The sequence below is a fragment of the Manacus vitellinus genome, unplaced genomic scaffold (assembly GCF_001715985.3).
Source record: "Manacus vitellinus isolate BGI_N305 unplaced genomic scaffold, ASM171598v3 scaffold_11_pilon, whole genome shotgun sequence".
Taxonomy (NCBI): domain Eukaryota; kingdom Metazoa; phylum Chordata; class Aves; order Passeriformes; family Pipridae; genus Manacus; species Manacus vitellinus.
The window spans coordinates 15,354,062-15,373,709 of NW_021938895.1; the positions used below are offsets into that span (position 1 = coordinate 15,354,062).

The window sequence follows — 19,648 nt, forward strand, 5'->3', positions numbered from 1 at the left end:
AGCCCATACAGTCATCAACAATTGCTTGTTTCCATGGAGAAACCTGAAGTTCTTAGACAATACAATGAGTGTGAGAAGTTCTGTGGTTCAAGGGAGGTGATGAAAGGACAGAAGCTTCCTTCTTCCATTTATAAATGCTAGTATTCCTGTGATTTTTGTTACATTTTCCTTTAAACCAGCATCTCTCTTTGTTATAGCCTTATAAATATTTTTGAATCTAAATAGAATTTAAGCTTGTCTTATGGTGCAGTATCTGTTAATCCATAAGTTATTTATTCAACACCTGGTCTACCTGCTAGTCAAGCATTCTTGATTTCTTTATCTTTTGATACAAATTAAGCAGCACAGGGATAAAAAATGCTGCAGTTTATTAGATAATGGATTCTTACTAATGATGTAGTTTTTGTACCTTTGGGAACAAGTTGTACACCTGTTGGTGTATCTGCATCTGCAGATTATTCTTCCATTCATGAATACTCTACATTTACTCTACCAATATGCTTGTACAGCTCTTTGATATGCAGTTCCAACTGTAACTGCTACATCAGCCCACCTTAGTGTTTTGCTTTTGACTCTTAAAAATCAGTCTGTTGTAGGAAGTCGCCCCACAAATATCCCATGACCCCTTTGAGGTCTCCTGTACCAGTATCAGAGGACATCAAGGCTTTGTCCTCTCAATGCATATGTTCATAAACATATTTTGGTTTCTCTCTATTTGCTGTTGGGGGTTTTGTGTTGCCTTTGTGTTCTGTAAATGTTGTCCTGTCTATCTCCAGCAAACTGTGGGATACCCCAGCTTTGCATCTGAGGCACTGCTTTAAGTAGTGGCCTGACAGTACTAGTGAAATATAAGGGGGAAAGAAGAATAGGTTTCTGAGCTAGTGTCACCTGAGAGATAGTCTGAAACCATAAATCACTTGAACATAAGAGAGCAATAGCCATGGCTACATTTTACTGTGAATGCAATTTGGGACTAATTTAGTGCTCTAATCTGTTCACAAATAATTTTTGAAGAAATCTATTCAGTAGGACCATATTCATTTTTCTCAAGTATTTTGAATTGTTCATACAGACAAATGTCAACCTCGGGTACAACACAGGACCTTTTAAGTCACCGTCAAATGGAGACACAGGAAATGGATCTGATGTGGAAATATAGTGTGTTTCCTGGACCAGGCTCTACAGCTTTCATTCTGGTGTACTGAAAAGGTTACTTCTGTGCTTCCTTATGTTACAATATGCTGAGTGTTGCACTTTTACTTTCGTTTTGTTCAGAAGATGGCCTTGTTGTTAAACAATTTTGGTTAGGGATTAAAGGAGAGAGAATAAAATTTTAACTTGTGACAGCAGATGGCAAAACTGGGCCTTAGTCTACAGAGGAGTCAGTAGGTGCTCAGCACTTTCACCTGTAGTCATTAGGTAGATCTGACCTCAGTGCACAGTAGACTGTATAAACAGCCCTGCCCAAAATCTGGCACTGTAGGCACATCAGTAACATGACACTTTGCTGCATTCACTTGTAATAGAAGTCTTGTCCAACAGTTGTCAGTGTAGGAAGGTAAAACTAAATCTGCTAACTCTTACTGTATATAGTTCATAGTCTGCAGTGAGTAGGTCTATAATCTGTAGGTTAATGTTATTTTTTTTATGTTTTCATTTTTCTAGTTGTTTATGTTTTTTTTTCCTTAAGATGCCATCACTACATCCAGTTTAGTTAAGAAAACAGAAGATAAGATACAGAAAAGCAAATCAGTTCTCTACCCTAAAATTAATTTACTCATTTGTTTTGATTATTTGCCTGCTGATTTTCTTCTGCTCTGGCTCTCTGGGTAATACTGTGTTGAGGAGATGAATCTGAACACCAAAAGATATTTGTTGACCAAAAGGTATTTGAAATGCCTCCAGATCAACAGCTTATAATGCCATAGCCTTTCTCCTAACATAATTTGCTTTGTAGTAGGGTTTTAAGATGTAGGATAAAGGAAAACATTCTGACTCATCCAGTCCTGTTGGGGTGTGTTCCTCCTACTTAAGGCAATTTTCAGATTCCATATTGTCCTGGCAGTGGGCACACTGCTCACTTTGGAAGAGCAAGTAACACTTCAAACACTTTGTGTTTTCACTGTCCTCATTGCCTTCTGCAGTCAGGAAAGTCCCCTGTTTTTTCACTCAGGTGTTAGTGCCCTGTTTCCCAGTCTCTCCAGTGTGCCTCACAGTCAGGAGATAACTATTTATCTACTGTGTGGGGGATGCACACAGCCTTTCCAAAAACTCCCCTCAGTGCCAGTTGTGTATTTACCTCATTAGTTTTAAATTCTTTTTTGGCAGCAGCTGATTCTTTGAACCCTTAATCCTACCTAAGCTACACTTGACATAAGAAAACATGACATCCAGTAATAACAGTGATGCTCACGCACTGTCTGCTTTCAGTGCTGATATTCATAAATCTTCCGAGAGCACTTAATGTCAACTTTGGGTATCTTCTTCCTCTGATGAAGGGCATTCACTCTTCTATATTTTTATATTTAAGATCACTTTTTCTTAATAATCCTTTTTTATTTATAGATAATAGAGTTTTATAACTCTAGAAGACATTATTTCAAAACAGGGTTGGCACTAAGACTGTTGGTTGATTTACATGAAAGTTAATGTAAAGGCTCACAAATGTTTACACTTCATATTTTTAAATGTTTTGTTGATGGAAATTATATACATTTGTTGTAGATTAAAGTACCACAGCAAGCCAAGCCAAGTGGATCACCACATTATCCCAAACACCAGTATAATATTTTCTCCTTGTGCTGTCAGATCCCCTTGAGTTTAGCCTTTCCCTGGTTTTGTGGGGTTTGTTGGTAGAGCTAAATGTCATTTCCCAAATGTAAAAAGATGGAAAAAATGTATCATGGTTTTTGTCAGTATAATTTGCTGATATAGTAGTGTAAGTCTTAAAAACAGCACTCCTAGCCAATATTACCAGAGCACAGTGTTTTCTAGGCTCAGGTTTAGCCTTTTGTGGGCAACTAAGAAACAACAGCAGCTTTGGCCTCACTGGCATTTCTGCAGCTCCACCTGGGGCGTTCCTGAGGGAATAGGACATCTTCCTCTTGCAGTACCAGCCAACAGAGCTGTTCTGGTGTCTTTGAACATACACCAAAAGGGGATTAAAACTTTCAAAGTGAGTATGTTTGATGACACAAACCAACAAGGCGTGTTGGTTGTTCTTTGTGTGAAGCTAGTTAAGAGTTTCAGGGGAGGTATAGAAATATTTTGTATTTGAATTGCAGTAAAGCCTGAAAGAGCACCCTACTTTGGACAAAAGGCTCAGTTTCATCCAGGAACAAAAGAAAATAAAAGGGTGGGGTTTTTTACAAAGTAAAATGTTTTTCTTGTTTTGTTTTTTTTTTTTGAGGTGGAGTTTTTTTAAAAGGTCTACAGGATATCCTCCAGGGAAAACCAAAAGCAGAAAGAAATGAGTGTTCAGAACACTGAGTGTGGTTTTACAGCAGGATGAGGAAAAGAAAAAGATACATTCAGAGGATACTGATAATTAGTGCTGGATAGGAAAAAGCAGAACATTAAAAAAAAATCCACTCTGTATTCGCATTCCTGTTCTCCCAGAGCTCATGAAGTCTCCCTCTACCACCAAAAAGTGTCTTTGTCCCTGAAGGACCGAAGAGACATCATATCCAGATGAGCTTCAGGGCACTGGGGGGACGGCTCTAAGCAAGGGTGACAAAGAGAGAGATTTCTTACCCATCCAAGGTGGTGGCTTGACCACTATCCCAGCTGGGAAGAGGTGGCTCTCTGATCATGAGTGGAGTTTGAATATTCAAGGTCACTGAGCTGAGTTCCAAACCTCAGTGATCAGAGCTCTCCCCTGATCTGAAAGGAAGTAGTAATCATCCCATCCACTTTACAGGGCTCTTTCTTTTCCCACTGTCTCACTATATATATATATATATATATGTAAATTGCTTTTTTGACTGGGCAGATACCTTCATTCTTCTGAAAACATTGGAAAAACAGACATCCATACAACCTTTGCTATTCCACATCTCCAAGACAGATGAAACACAATGACTATTCCAAATAGTGAAATTTAGAATAGTCAGAATATTCTAAAAAATTAATTCTAAAAAAACTCTATCAAAATATTAGAAATAGTTGTAGTTATTTCATCTTTCCTGAAAAAAACCCCAATAAACCAATTAAATTACTGCCAGAAACAGCTCAAGTGGCCACTACTGTTGAAATACTTGCACTAGAGGAAGTACACAACCTCTTAAAGGCAGGTGTTTGCATTAAACTGAACTAGAGCTGGACATTTCCTTGTGATTTTATTTTAGTGGTTCAGGTTTTGTTCCATACCTTCAGGGATAATAAGAACCGGGGGCTCATTATGACCTTTGTTAAAATTGCAGGTTCTCAGCATCATTCAGAATGTAACCTTTTTGTGGGAATTTTCTTGTCTTCTACTAAAATATCCAGTGCTTATAAGGGTAAAGTATCCAATCCATGTGTTTCTGCCATTCTCCTGTGAAGTACATCGCTTGGGGCATCTCAGAGACCATGACATTTAATCTGTCTTTTAAATGTGCTTTTCTTAGGTGCTAAACAGTAAAGAGAGTCTGCACCTTAGCCTCTTACAAGTGCCCTATATTTCTACTTCTACAAGGGTAACTGAGTTTTTTGTTTGGGTTCCTGAAACAAAGCATTTTTATCATTAGTAGAATTTGACTGGAAAAGTGTTGGGACTTCATTTTTCCAGTAGTCTCAGTGGCAAGCAAGTTTCCTATGGCTGCATGTGCATTTGCCACGTGTTTGATATTAAGGCAGGTCTCTGAATAGGTACTACACACGTGGAGATTTATGTATGCAAAACAGTTTTCCCCAAAAACTGCGGACATCAGTTTTGACATGGAAGGTCAAGAGCACATAGTGGAAGCCAGCATCACCATCGGCCCCTTTAGCTCTGTCTTCATGTTTCAACAACCAACTCATTTTCAAATCTGTTAATTCTCACTGTATCTGAGAATTAAAAATCATAAGCAGACCTCAACACGACGGCACTGGGAGAAAAATGAAAAAACCCAACAACATTATTTTAATTTTAAAATGATTTTTAAATTCATCGACGAATTAGGATATAGAGAACACCTGCATTTTAGCGTCACTCCCACCAGGAATGAGCGGGCGCTGTCCGTGGTGCTGCAGCCCAGCCCTGCCGCGCCGGCTCCTGCGTGAGGAAAGGCGAGGCGCTGGCCGAGCAGAAGTAGAGGAATAGGCAGCGAAGCCTTTCACAGTTTTGTTAGTACCTTTCTTCTGTAAATAGTTATTTCTTACCTGCACCTGTGTTTATAGTTGAAGTTGCGCAGCTTGTTACAGCTGTTTTCTCCTGAATAAATCCACCTATCCTTATGTAGGAAAAGTTTTGTTCTAAGATCAAAGGTGTATTAAGGTCACCATAAAGATACATGTAGAACCATATCCCTTTTTAAAAAGTAAATTGTTGGAATTTATGGTTTATGTATATTTCCAACGATTAATTTACTCCCTCAGAATGCTGTCTTAAAATAAATAAAAAAACTAACTAGAAATCAAGAATTTGGGAGTCTTGTGAAAAGTTATTTGGTTTATGTGTATCTTTATTTTAGCCAGTTGAACTATGTATGTGAGAACTTAATATTGAAACCCAATCCTTAAATTATAAAAATTTTATGGGAGAAATGATGGTTCTTTGAAGGTTCTGTTCCTGTGTACATTTTCAGAAATTTTCACATAAATTCACACATTATTTTGAAGATTGAAAGACCCTCTCTTTGTTTTTATAAAATTGCAAAAAGAAGTGATAGTAATTACACTAAGTATTTACATGCAGTTTGATTAATAGAAAATAGTTTTAGTCTTATTGTTGTTTCCATTTTCTACTCTGTAGAATATTTCCTTGCCTGAAAAGTAGCATATAAGGAATTGAGTACAATATCTTTTAGAGGATTTATGGTAATGCTGCTGAATTTAGCTGAGCATAAACAGCATGGTGAGCCCCTCAGGGTCTCTTCGTTTTCCTGACACACTCCACTGCTGCCCCATTAACACTTCGTCTGTTATTGCCATCTACTCAGTTTAATGAGTATCTTTGAATTTGAAGTTCTTCACAAGAAACAATAGCTAAAATATCTGATGCGCCTACTGTAGCTTTCAGTATTGTTTCCTATTCCCTTTATATTTTCTTTAATAAAAAGTACAAGTCTATTCTTCAGCAGTAGTTACATCATGACATTTTCTTTAATTGTGGTAGATGCTAATCACAAGCACTGAGTAGTGACTACAGATATGATGCTTTATCTGTCTGTGTTGAAGGTAAATGCATACTGAAGGCTTTTCCTTACTTTAAAATTCATCTGGTTAATACTGACTCTTTAATGTGAAGAAGGAGTAGTTCTGTGGGAGACTTTGTGCTATCAAAGCAGAATATTATATTTCTTCTAAGAAATAAGACAGATGGACTAGGTGCTCTTTTCTGATACTTGTAGTAATCCAGCTAGCTGATGTAAAGGGTCAGCATGTATCTCATTAGATTGGATTCCTAAATCTGAATAATCACATTCCTCTGAATACATGAATGAACCATCTTAAACAATAGGCTGTATTATCAGTTGAGGACTCCACCCGAATAAAAGCCAGAATAATGTGGCACTGGGACTCATCATAAGATTTAAGAACAATTCTGATTTTGCATTGATTATTAACTGATCAACAAAAGCGCTTTAAATCACCTCAGTTATTTAACATATCTGGAAAGTCTTTACTGGGCCAAATAAAAAATCTGAAAAACTGAACAAATTTCTATTCTAGAAAACTGGGGCAACCAGTTAGATATTGGAACAAGTTTTTGTATAAATGCATTCATGGAAAGCAATTTTTAAAAGCTAAAATAACGTATGAGAGATTTTCTGTGTTCCTAGTAAGCTTACTATTCTTCATTAAAGTTTTTTTCTTTTTTCTTTATTTTTAGAAAATGAGTCTGGAAGAAAACTGGTGAATCCAATCCAGTGGACCTACAAGCACTCTGACAGGCTCAGAGAGCGGAGTCTGTACCAAAGAGCAATTACCCCACCAAACGATTTCAGGTACAATTGACCTAAATATAGCACTCTCTTGAGATTATTGACAAGAGTTCATTTCCTGTAGTGCTTTTCCCATTTGCTACCCCTGGTAACCACTGTGATCTTATCTTCCTGGTGCTGCATGACTTCTGGGATGCAGTTAAGAGTTCTGTTGTGCATTATCTTTAAACAGACAATTCATGCTAAAAGAATCATTTGCAGTTAAATTAGATGATGCATATATTATTCTGCTGCTGTAGTTACAAAGAACAGGAATGAGTACCTGAATTGTTTTGGACCTGGATGCACTGGAATTCTTTTTACTGTGAAATCAGAAAGGTTGTACTAGTTAATTGTAAATAATAGGAAATTTTATTTCATTAAACATTAACAATAGAGTCAGGTATGCAGGATGGATAGGTTGGAAAACTTGCTATTTATTTCATTGTATATATATATTTATTCATAAAGTGTGGCTTCCCCTAGTGTCATCCTACTACCTCCAGGTAATCACAGTAGTTCTCATATGCTGTCATGAAAAACAAATGAGTGTATAAATCGAGTGTGCAAGTGTACAAAATGTGGATGAAGTAAATTCAGAGGCTCATATTGGTAAAATCCATTTCAGTTTTGAGGAAAGCATTTTTCTTAAGCATTGCTTGCAAACTTGTGCAAAATGCTGGATACATTTGCATTCCATGTATGTGGAATATAGAGAAAATAGGCGGCGTTCCCTTGGTGTTCATCACAGAGATTTTTTTTTTTGCATCGTTTTTCTTTTACTGAATTCTTTTTCAGAAAATCTGTACATTGCCCAGAAATTCAGAAAGCTAGTATCAGATTCCATGCTGAGCAGCTGTTGGGGAGCCATTTTTCACAGACCTTTATTAGCTAATATTACAGGACACAATTGTGCTGTGATTTTCCTACAGGTCCTCTATGTTTTCCCAAAAGAACATCAGAATGATTTTATTTTATTAGGGGAGTAAACTCTGCTAATAATCATAGGTCCCACTCCTCAGAGAAAAGTCAGGAAGAAGTTGAGTTAAAAGCTGAATAATTTATAGGATAGAAACACATATACAATGTATTGTTCCGCTGACTTGGTCCCTTTGATGATGATGGACAACAGTTATAAATGTAGTTAAACTCAGAAATTTGATGCTAAAGTAAGATGAAGCATGAATCAGTTAATTACATTAGACAGTAATTAATTAATTATTGAGAAAGTTTGGATTAAATATAGGAGAAAACTTACTTCTGATTTATTTTTTGCCAATCTACTATAATGAGTTGATGAGACACAGCGTATCGCATTGGAAAGCAATAGTAATTTGAGATGTAAGTATAAGAAGAAGAAAGTGGTAAAATAATATGTGAAGGTGGGATGAGAATATGCAAAGCATGATTAAATGAATTCTCAGCTGGACAGGTTGAGCTCATAGAACTTCTTGTGCTGTGGTTTAGGGTCATGAGAAATCTGTGTAGTCCTTTCTGGTGGGCTGCTAAAGAAAATAATTTTGAAGTTTGAGAAGTGAGAAAATGTACATGAGAAAATTAGGTGGATTCTGTTGTAGAGTCTTCTACAGAACGGGACAATTAAGGAACATAGGCCTAGGGGTGAAAAAAAAAGTATCAATCCTGTCCCAATATAAAGAGAGAGAGAGAAAACTCATAAGAAGTTACCAACAGCCCCAGAGTCTAAATTGAAATATTTACCTTCTTTACATCTGATATTGACTCTTGCCGTGCTGCAAGGGCTTAACCTTAAACCTTGCTGGTGTGATTTTTCTCATTTTCTTTTTGCTTGCCTAAAATATATCTAAAGCTTGATGCTTTTTGTCTGCAGAGGCTTTTCAGATACACAAGTTTTGTTAATTATTATCTTTACATTCCATATACCTGACATGGTTGACATATAAACAGTTATACATACTGTAGGTGAGTAAATTGGTTTGAAACTTAGGAGCTAACCCCAGAAAACCTCATGTAAACTCACTTCTCTATGTGAAAGGTCTTTATGAGGATTGCTCACTTCAGCTGATAAAAGGTAGAAACATCATTCTGGGCCTTATATTAAGCTTCATCTTGTACCCAATGAAAGGTACAGCATCTTAAGCATTTTTATTATAGTTATTTTACATCTTGAAGGAATGATCTGGTCCCTTACAGGATGCAGAGCCATAGAGAACAATATCACAGATCAGGGATTTTATATTTGCTGCTGTGTTCAGTTTGCCCTGCCATGGCAGTGAAAAGACATAGTAAAGCAACCCTAATTAGGCAGTGTAGGAATCCCTGGTATGCAACATTATTCTTAGCCAGCTTTGTATTATTTCTGCTTGTCCTATGGTGCCTCAGGGAATGAGAAAAGTCTGACCCATTAGTTAGAGAATTAGCTTAGAGCTGGGAAAGATGAGTTTTGTCTATGCCACAAATTTCCTGCAAGACACTTAGCTAAGTATTGACCAAAATTAAGCAAGACCTAAGGATCAGCAATTGTGACTGTACTTCCTCTGCTTTTGAAGCAGAATCATGTGTCCTTCCATATTTCTGGTATCTTAGTTACCCGCCTTAAATAATTGAGTAGTCAGAAATCCTCCCTCCCCTTATTAGCTGAAATGAATTCTGTATACTTCTCTGTCATATGGTTCTTATGTAAGAATATTGCTGGAATGGCAGGGATGCACAAAGCAAAGTAATGCCTTATGCTAGTTCAGATAGAGTATTACAAACACACTGTGATGGTGACAAGTTCATGTTACCTCTTGGCTGTGTAAGTCTTCCTAATACGACCCTCTGAAAAAGCAAAGTTCATCAATCAAAATGTCACATGTTGCTAAATTTGCAGTTTATAAATTGTCACTGTAAATGTAAGTAGTAGCAATCATCACATAAACCTGCACTTCTTTTTCTTTGTCTCTCTCCAGACTTAAATGGTTTCAAAAATGAGGCAGTAGGCTCTTCAAATTGCAGTTTCTAGGCAGCATCCCTGCTCCTGTGAGCAGGCATGGCTGTTTATATTGCATGGGCTGGCCAACTGTGATTGATCACAGGCTGCTGCTCGTGTTAGCATGCTAAAGAGAACAGTTATGTTAAAGCTAAAAATGCCAGGGCAGGCGTATATCACCAGTAAGAATCAGGAAAAAAAATTCTTTTGTTTTATATATATAGCTATATATATATAGCTCAGCCTGTCAGAATATCTAATCCCTAAATCATCCTGAAAATTGTTTGGGTTATAAAATCAAATTAAACCTGCTGTGAAAGGTCATGGTCTCTCTTCACTGCACTAGCAGATGTGTGTATAAATCTCAATCCCAGATCAAGGGGAATACGCCACATAAGATGCTTTTTAAGAGAAATCTGATGATGATAGAGCTGATCATTTTTGTAGCAAACACTTAGAAAGTGTTGGAGAAATTGGATTAGAAGAGGTAAAAAATAATTTTGCCAGATCATTGCAGCTTCTCAATGTTGAATCCCTTCTTTTCTCCTACTCCAACATTTTACGAAGAAGGGTTATCGTGTCACTTGATTTTGATCAGTTTCCCGTTTCTAGGGTTTTTTATGTGATCTTAAGTGATTCTTTTGTCTTTATGAATATTGGGTACTAAATTTTGGTGGGCAAAAAAATTCTTAGCACACACAGGGACATTTTGCCTTTTTTCGCTCCAGTTGAATGACTGTATTGCTCTAACTGAAGTATTCCTTCTGAAGCCAAGGAAGACGCAGAAGACTTAATTTGAAAGCCAAGTGGAATTCAGAGAAACAGTTCACTGATGAAATAGGGTTTGGGTCAAGGTTAAGTTAGGTTAGACCTATGCTTCTTATACAGTAGAAATAAAGCTTTTATTAACAAGTCTGCATATAAAAAAAGACTTTCATACACTGAGACAGGAGAGGCACGAAAGCACCTTTGTGCAGCAATACCTTCATCAGTGCGCTGAAGAATGCCGAGGAAAGGAATATGTTTGACAAAAACTACAAAGGTTCTTATACAATAAGTATCTAAAAGTCAACAGAAGGTACACGTTTTCTCATCAATCAAAGCTAGAAAGAAACTATTTTAAAAAGAGTTTTTAAAAGCATGGTGGGAGATTTTTATAAGGTTAGCAATACTTTCTGTGTACAAATACAGCTTGTGACTCTGTGGTATGTCCTTATTGATGTTATTGCAAACAAACTTTAAAGAGACAAGTGTACTCTTAAAGTTTTCTTTCTTCTTTCAATTACATTTTTGGGAAGGTGCAGAGGGAGCAGACACTACCATTTCATGGTCACCTTGTACATTTTGGTAGGAGGCTGCTTCCCTGAGGCCTGTGACAGACCAGTCCATCCTGCTCAGCAGCTCTCAGTAATTGTCCCTAGATAACCTTGTGGATGGATTTCTATTTCAAAAGCGTACAGAAGTTAAATATTGCTGAAAATAGCATTCACTCTTGTTTTGCTCACTTTCATGGCTTCTGGGGTGAAATTTATCTGTCCTAATGTAATGTCTTTTATATCAAAATTATCTTTGGCTTGGCTCCCTCTATAGTCAGTGGAGAGAAATAGACACTTTTAGGGCGTGATTCATCTCCTCAGAAGGTAGACATCTAAGTAGGTCAGATGAATCAGACTGTAGAATAGCACATTCCTTACTAGAGAGAATAAAGAAAACCTAGGGATCAGCTTAGATGTTGAAGCGTGTGTTGCAGATGTCTAAAGTTAAGTGAAATGAACTTTATGTCTATAGGAACTAAGTCAGAGTTCAGAGTCAGAGGAAAATATCCTACTCTTTGGGAAGGACCTTTTTCTTCAGAGCTCCTGCTTTCACTGCACTGGGGTGCATGTTCTTTGTTATAGTCATGAGGTGATAAATTAAAAAAAAATTGTTACTCCCTCTCTCCTACTTAGTACTTTAAAGTGTGCCCATTGAGTAGACTGAATTGTGTGAATAGGTAATTTGTATACATTTATCATCAGTTATTCCACTTGTTCCATAGGGGAGTAATTTTTTTACTAGTCTCCTCTAATAATCTGTGTGTACGTGACCTCACCATGGTATTGGTTAGTCCTTGTGAACCATTTCAGAACCAGATACTTTTTTCTTGATTTGAAATCTCTGCAAGTAGCAAGAGAAGTGAAGATATGCGTTTAATTTAGGATACTAGACTAATTTAAATTGTTTCTCTATCATAGTCATTACTGTTAGTTCCAGAGTTTCACTAAATGCCTCAGTAGATGAGGTGGTTTTTGCAAATATACCTGAAAGTTTCCACAATGAATATTTTCAAGTGCTAACCCATGAGTTTTGCAAAAAAGATCTCTACTTTATTGGGGTTGTTTTCGCTTGAAGTATCAACTATAATCAATAAAATATCACATACAAAAATGGAAAACATTATTTATTACATATTTAAAATACAAAATCAACAAATAAAGACTCGCCTAAAACACTTGAACACCAATGCAGCTTTTTCATATGTTGCTCTTCTCCCATTGTTTGCAAAACTCCAGATCCCAGCAACCCTGCAAGACTTTTGTCAGATGCATACCCAGGAGTAGCACAAGGATAACTGCCTGGAGTAAGCAGATTGCTGGTGAGGCTAGCAGGTGCCAAAACATGCTGTTTCATGACCCAGTGTAAAGATGCCAGAAATAATCTCAAATGTACTTCAGTAAATAAATGCAAAACCCCCTCAGGCTTCAGAAATACAGTATGTAGAACTGTCTGAGATTAAGCAAGAAACTTGAAAGTTAGAAGACCAGTGTTCTAATTTCTGCTCTGCAACAGATCAGCTGTGTTCAGGTAGTGATGTATTTCAGCCAAAATCTGTATTTTGCCACTTAAATAGATGGCGTGGTTTTCAAAAAGAACTGAGAGCAGGACTACAGTGGATTCCAAAGATAAAACATGAAATTAGGTCAAGTCACATGCAAATGTTGACCAAGTATCATTATGTCATTTCCCCTGTCTTTCAGAGCCATAGTATTTAGCTGTCCTTGTTTATGGTAATTTCTAATGCGTAAACAGCAATAAAAATTGATTTGTAAGTTCAGGTGTTCTTTATCTTCAAGTGCATGTGCTGTAAGATTACTTTATGTAAAACCACTTTATGTAAAATCACTTTGTCAATCAGTTGTCCAGAGAAGTTGTGGGTGCTCCATCTCTGGGAGTGTTCAAGGCTGGGTTGGATGGGGGCTCTGGGTAACCTGGTCTAGTGGGTGGCAACCCTGCCTGTGGCAGGGGGATTGGAACGAGGTGATCTCCAAGGTCCCTTCCAACCCAAACCTTTCTATGAATCTATGACCTTACTATTAAAGGTGTAAGTAGACTCATAGCTAAGGAACATGTTTGTTTGATCAGCCTGAAAACTACTGTCTATAGATCAAGTAAGATCCAAATGGCTGAGGTTCAGCAATTGCTTTTAACTTTAAAGATGGCAATACCAGGATTATGCTAAGTAAACTTGAACTTGCAAAATACACTGTGAAATTGTGAAAATCATTGAAATAGTTAGTACTATGTCTTTGGTGTGTAAAATAAGATCAATGCAATAAAATGTATGCCTGCTATCAAAATATAGATGCAGGGGTGAAAAGGAGCTAAAAAAACAGGTGAGAAATTTTATTTGCATTTTATTGTATTTAAATTTTAAATCCTTCTGCTACTGTAGCCCTTTCTGTATCTACTACTGGTTGTATACTGTGTGGTATATCTAAAAGTATCTAAAAAATAAGGGATAGTAATTGTCATAGAATTATAGAATATTTTGATTTGAAAGGGACCCACAGGGACCATCAAAGTCCAACTCCCAGCCCTGCTCAGGACAGCCCCAGGAATCACACCATGTGCCTGAGGGCATTGTCCAAACAATTCTTAAACTCTGGCATGCTTGAGTGCATGACCACTACCCTGGGGAGCCTGTTCCAGTACCCAACCACCCTCTGGGTGAAAAACCTTTTGAGAGGAAGCAATGAGGTCTACACTGAGACAGACGAATTGTTATAGTTTGACAATTATGGCAGAGGAATGATGATTGCTGTAGTTTGTAGACATCCAAAGAAGTGTCCATGTGCTAAAATTTTTAGGGTGAAAAATTATCTTCAAGGTAACAAGCACTTTATCTTTTATGAATTATGAATGCAAAGCCAAGAATCTAAAGTTTAAAAGGTAAGGTATAGTAAATGATGCAGAAGTGACAGCAACTTAACCTTATGAAGTTTATGAACATGTAGATACAGTGCCTGTTCTGAAGTACCCACTGAGCTGGCTCTATGTTCTTTATTCAAGAGATTAGAAAAGCAAAATCTTCTATACAGTCTGTCTGTTCATCAGAAAGGCACATAACTGAGCCCTGGTAAGCCGCCAGTGTAGAAACAAAACCAGAAAGCATCCTTTAAAATTGAAGTTCAACTTAAATGTGTAGCCATGTGTTACAAATGCAATGAATCGTCTTTGAGTGCAAGAGAATGAACTTATACAGCAAAATATAATCTCTGATTAAATATGCTGGTATAAGAGACACAGTCATTCTTAAAGGACAGAATATTTCAAATGGAAGCCACTTAATTGATCAGATATACAGGTATACCTACCCATATAGTAGTCTGTGTTTTTCACAAAGTCACATCCATATGAAAAAGAGGAGGCAAAGGTTTTATTGGGTTTACTCTTGTATGTATTTAAACAGGGCTGATAAAAATAGCTGTTTTGGCTTTACATCTCTTGAACTTAATGGAACTCGAATATACTCTTTACTTGTGAGAATCAGTCATAAATTCTTGAACTCATGTACTTTAATTAATTCAAGTGGCAATGGTAGGCAACAGGAACTACTGTGCTGTAGCATAGTATATAGAAAATGGTCTCTATACTTTAACCTGCTTCTTTTGCTGTTTATGATGTTAAAAGAAATTTTTGGCTAAAATCCAAACTTTCTGTAGAAAATAGGAATAATTGACAATGAAATAACCATTCCAGTATTCCAGTTGTTATAACTCAATCCAATAGTCAAAAGTAAATTCTGTTTTTAACTGGATGAATAAAATACAGATGGTTAATATATGTCCTTTAATCAGATCTCAGCAGGATCTTCAGTTATTTCTTATTATGTGTGGAAAATCTACATTAAAGAGTCCAAACACTCTAAAACTAATACGTGCCAGAATTAACTCTGTTAAGGCAAATTAATTTAATCTCCTCCATGCATATGCATTGTGAAAACTTCTTTAATTACATGATCTCATATTGTTTTTTCTTACAAGATCTTTTCCTCATTCAGTTCACAGGATATATGATAGTCACTTAATGAGCAGCTGTTACATATTTTGTTTTCGTGATATTTTTCAGTGTGTGGTCCTGTACCTTGTTTACTACAGAATATGTAAGCCCTGCTCTAGAGACATAGTTATTAATTATTATTAATTTCCTTTGGGGATTTTCCTAGACAATATAATTTCCAATCAATGGCTGGGGAACCACAGCCTAGAAGACTGTTGAAAAGTTGCCACTAATCTACAGGACACTCCTGAGGTGCTGAGGTCCAAAAGCCTTGACTCATTACTGTCACATGGAAATTTTCCAGCTCAGGTTTTCCCATCTCCAGCTATGTCTCTGAACGTTCATCACTTCTGCAAACTCAAATGCCTCATCTCAGTGAGTTACATAAAAAATTAAGAATATACTTCTAGTCACAACTGTAAAAAACCTGGTTTGAATTACTGCTTTATGTCAAGAAAAGATGGAATCCCACTTTGTAGGCCAACATCCAATTAATTTGACCATTCTAGCTCATCTTGCAATGCTGTCCCATTTTTTAGTGTGTTGCTTCAAAATTCTTCATCAAATGAACCTTCTTCAGTACACAGTTCTGATTCATCCTTACAGCAAGGCCATCTTGTGCACTGTGTGAGGCAGGTGTGTTCTGGGAACAGTGGTATATGAGTCATGACATTAGTCTTCATCATGATACCCATTCACAAAATGGGGGAAAATTTGGTTATATAGGTAACCTGGCACTTCAGGTATCTTTATCCTTGATTTGGTCATGTTAAAGAAGTTATTTTGAAAGAGAGAGAGATATAGACAGAGGGAAAGATAAAGAGTACACACCATTTTAAAAATAGAAACTCGCAAGAGTATCTTAACCCCCATGTGAATTAGGAGATACTTGGAACCTTGAAATCCCCTACAACAGATTGTACCATTCTGCTATTAAACTAGTTGCATAGAATAATATTCTGTAAAAACTACTGCTGGAGGAATAAGATACAAGATACCTATTTTCATTACCATCAGACTCCACAGATATTTACTGATGATACAGGAATCATGATAAACTGAAATTTGGTTCCCAAAAGTCCCCAGAGAGGTTTTTAGTTATTATCAATTCTCTGATCAATTCTCAATGACCTTTTCTACCCCTATTCACTCTGTTATAACTCAGGGTGTACCCCAATCCCGTGTCTTTAGCAGGACAGTCCTATTTCTCACTGCTCCACTGGCTTCTTGTCCCATGTTCCTTTTTTACTGCAAGCATATTCCAAGTACTTGTTCTTCACCTCCTGTCTTCAGTGCCTTTCTACAGTCAGTAGAAACGTCTGTATGTCTTCATCCCTCATTCAGCCATGGTTGAATCCCCAGGCTTATGTACATCTTTCTCATTCCCACTGGCTCTCCAGTCAGAACTCCATTGTTAAGCTCTATTTTCAGTTTCTGTGCCTTCAACCATCTATTGCTTCTGCCTTTGCACTCCTGTTCCAAATACTGCCATGAAATGTTGGCTCTTCCTCTGTCTTTCCTATCTGCTGCTTCGTTTTTCTTTGGACAGTAGGGAACTGATAGAACTCTATTCATGTAAATGTCATTGTAAATTTGAGAGTGAAGCCTCTGTTTGCTCTAGGACAACATTGCATGAATTTAATTTCTTTGCTCAAAATTTGCACTTAAATCTAAATATAGGAGACAGAGGGGATGCACCCATGACTGATACTCAAGACCTGATTCTAGTCCAGGTACACCTTTCTGTTCCTGCTGGATACATAGCACATCTGCTTCTACTTAGCAATTTCGGCTTTTTCTCTCCATGGCTGGTTAAACTTTATCTGATCATGTCTTGAATCCATCCAGTTTCTGCTAGATGAAACTAGACTTTTGGGGTGTTGCATGGATACAACCCCAGAATTCAGTACTGACTTAATGAAACCTAATGATTATTGGAGTTACAGATGCACGTCTTGACACATCCCAGTAACAGCTGGGCAGGTTAATATCTTCACCCCTCAGCAGAATGTTAATGTAATGTAACAACTTGGACAGAACTTATGTAGAAAAATGCTGCAATATCAATCTTTGGAAATTATACAGTGTCAGATACTATTCAGTTTACTTATTGCACACTTGTATAAGATTTGAATCTAGAAGGTATCACTGGTTTATCTGGTGTCATATCTTGCTTAACACAGGCTGGATAATTTTATCTGCATACACTTAAATTGTTCTTTAGCTGAAGAAGGCCTACTTGTTATTCGATCTTGAATTTAAAATATCAGATAGTGGTGGATTTACTTCTGTCCTGCATAAGTTATAAAGCTTTGCATAACTTCTGAAGTATTTCTAGAAATTGTAGCCAGCTTCAAGAGGGACTGAGCTAATATCTTCTTGTGAAAGTGGTATTCCATGTGAAAATAAACTAGGTAGCACTGGGAAATACTCACTTTGCATTGGCTAATTATTGTACTTAATTTTCATGCTTTCAAAATACACAGTTTCTTGTAAGCTTCACAATATTGCCCTCTTCTTCCACAGCTTCTGGCTCTTTCGCTCCACTGCACTTTGCTTTGTCATCTTGATGCCTTATTCTTTTCCTGGCAAGAAACTTGGAAGAGCACATGATCAATAAAAGAATCGGGGAAAAAAATGGCAGAGCAACCTAAACTTTATAATGGAGTCTGTGGGGAATATTTTAAATGATAGAAAAGATATTAGATGTGGGGCAAGACAATAATGGTGGTTAGATTTATTAGAATAAATATGGGACATTTGTCCTCAGTTTCCTGCGTTGCTTACATCTTCTCTCCATTCTTGTCTCTATGTGACAGTTCCTTATCAATAAAATAGGAATAACACTGCCTCAGATATTAAAGTATCTAAAGAAGGAAAAAACTGATTATATTCAACCTAGTGTAGTAGTATGGCTCGTATGAGTCCTGTAATATGTGAGTAGTGTACTACTGATAGTATGTCTCACATGAACAGTATGATTGATGGATTGTGAAGTTTTAAACCTTGGAAAACCAAATTTTTGCAAACCTTCCTTTGTTTGCACAGTTCTAACCATTGCTTTATTATCTCCCCTCCCCTCAAGTGATACTCATGCTTTCATGGTTTATATTACCTTTTAGCTTCTCACAGCTACTCACTTCTGCTCATATGTCAACATGACTCTTGTTCCTCCATAATTCCCTCTACCTTGCTCTTTTACTTTAAATTTACCCGTTACTAGCAGCAACTTCCATCTCCTTTGAACTGTGTGCCCCAAGTCAGTGTAGAAGGACTTTTGGGCTGCATGAAGGTAGTGAGGCGTTGAGACTGCGTATACCAACGAGATGATGAATGGAAATATAGTACAAATATATAACTACTCTATGGAGAAGAAAGTATATAGATTTTTTTTTGCCATCAGGAGTCTCTGAGTTGGGTGAAGTAGCTCTTTGATCGGAAGGACATGTTCTTAACTCAGTGTAGTGGGTTTCTGTGGCTGGGTTTTGGTAGCAGGGCAGGGGGGCGCTACAGGAAGAATTATTTGTGGAGTTAGGAAGAGCTTAGTTGTAACAGAGAGGAACTGAGCTGGACACTGACCATGCCTGTACTCATTATGCTTTATAATGTCCTGTTTGTCTTCATAGTTGGGGTAGCCCAAGGCAAATGTGAGCTCTGTTAATACTACTTGTAATCACTGCTTTGTTTCTCAGGTTTGTGTATTTAGGGACATATACCATAGCTGTGTATGTTGAGATGTTCTAAAACTATTTCCAAATTAGTTCTGTTATGGGAAGACCTATCTGTCTTCTGCAGAAAAATTATTCAAACAGCAGAATTCAACCACCGTGGAAGTGAGTTGAGTCTCTTTTCTTTGCTGCAAGACCTGTATAAAATACCATGGCCAGATTCCAGCTCACGCAAAGGATAATGATGCAGGTGTATGTGCTGTCAAAGTTCACTGATTTTCCTATGAAGGCTTAAGACCAAAAGTTTGTAAAGCCCAGATCAATTACAGCCTTGACAGGCACCACCACCTCTCTGAGCTTTGAGAACATTGAGCAGTTCCCAGTTCACACTGGTCTTAAATATTGACTAACATGGCATGATGAGTAGCTCAGACCATTTTGTAGAACAAAGGGTCTATCCATGCTCGATCACACTGAACAAGGAAAAAGCAACATTGATCCCTTCCTTTTTGAGGAGGTTGGAATTTTGTAGATCCCAGCTGCTATGAGCTGATGGTCAAGAAGATGAATTATCGGAAAAGTAAAAACCAAGACTAAACTTTTCT

General features: G+C 37.2%; 1 protein-coding gene across 18 annotated transcripts in view; it reads left to right on the top strand.

Moving 5' to 3' along the window:
* MYT1L (myelin transcription factor 1 like) overlaps positions 1–19,648 on the top strand; it is a 299,550-nt gene that overhangs the window by 79,283 nt on the left and 200,619 nt on the right. For all 18 annotated transcript variants that reach the window (XM_018088859.1, XM_018088858.2, XM_018088864.2 and 15 more), the window contains exon 2: positions 7,016–7,130. The gene's annotated coding sequence lies outside the window, so the exon portion shown is untranslated. The remainder of the gene's footprint in view (positions 1–7,015; positions 7,131–19,648) is intronic.